The sequence below is a fragment of the Sander vitreus genome, chromosome 3 (genome assembly GCF_031162955.1).
Source record: "Sander vitreus isolate 19-12246 chromosome 3, sanVit1, whole genome shotgun sequence".
Classification (NCBI taxonomy): Eukaryota; Metazoa; Chordata; class Actinopteri; order Perciformes; family Percidae; genus Sander; species Sander vitreus.
In genome coordinates, this window is record NC_135857.1 from 24,684,106 (window position 1) to 24,684,972 (window position 867).

General features: G+C 38.8%; 1 non-coding gene across 1 annotated transcript; it reads left to right on the top strand.

Moving 5' to 3' along the window:
* Nucleotides 1-380: 380 nt before the first annotated feature.
* trnae-uuc (transfer RNA glutamic acid (anticodon UUC)) lies at nucleotides 381-452 on the top strand. The gene has a single exon. It is a non-coding gene; the product is annotated as a tRNA-Glu (tRNA).
* The last annotated feature ends 415 nt before the right edge of the window (nucleotides 453-867 follow it).

Sequence of the window (867 nt, forward strand, 5' to 3'; positions counted from 1 at the left end):
ACATGCTCTGGTTTATTGGCATTTCTTTAAACCAATCACAATCGTCATGGGTGGGGCTAAGCTCCACACGGAGCCGTTGTAAAATAGTCATGAAAGAGAAAACTCAGATTTGACAGATAGCTGTTTCAATTTACCCTGCAGAGATCTGAGTAGCAGTTAACCATAGTCCTCCTAAATCCACCGGAGTTTAAAATTCCAACACAAAAAAAGCGAAAAGGAAACGGACATCGGCGAATATATAGTACATGCATCCGGCGGAATTTCCTGCGGCACTGGAGCTATCCCAGAAGTGGAACCTCAAGGACATAGACTACGTCACCAACTACCTTGTGCATTACTGATTATTACATATTTGGTTTATTTCCCACCCTGTCTATAGGTTCCATATGGTCTAGTGGTCAGGATTCCTGGTTTTCAACCAGGTTGCCTGGGTTCAACTTCCAGTATGGAAAATGAACTGTCCTTAATTGTGACAATCATGTTGTAAATACCTATTGCTACATGTTAGTTTGAATCTGTTAATGATGATGACCAGAAGTGTTGATATATAAAAGGAGATATTAAATACATATTGGGCTGTGTCCAAATATGGACATCCTGCACCTAATAACATAATTACAAATGCTCATGGTTATGCAAAAAACAAATCCCAACAGTAGGTGGGTTCAACTCCCAGAATAGGACATTAATTATTCCAAATCTATTAACAAAGACAGTGAGTTGTTTAAACAGGTGTTGATGGATCTAAGTTTGTGCTCAATATATTATTTACTGAATTCATTTTTGAAAATTATTGAAGCAATCTCGCAATTATGTACATAATCGCAAATGGGCTTGCTCACATATCGGGGATTTGAACCCGGGCCA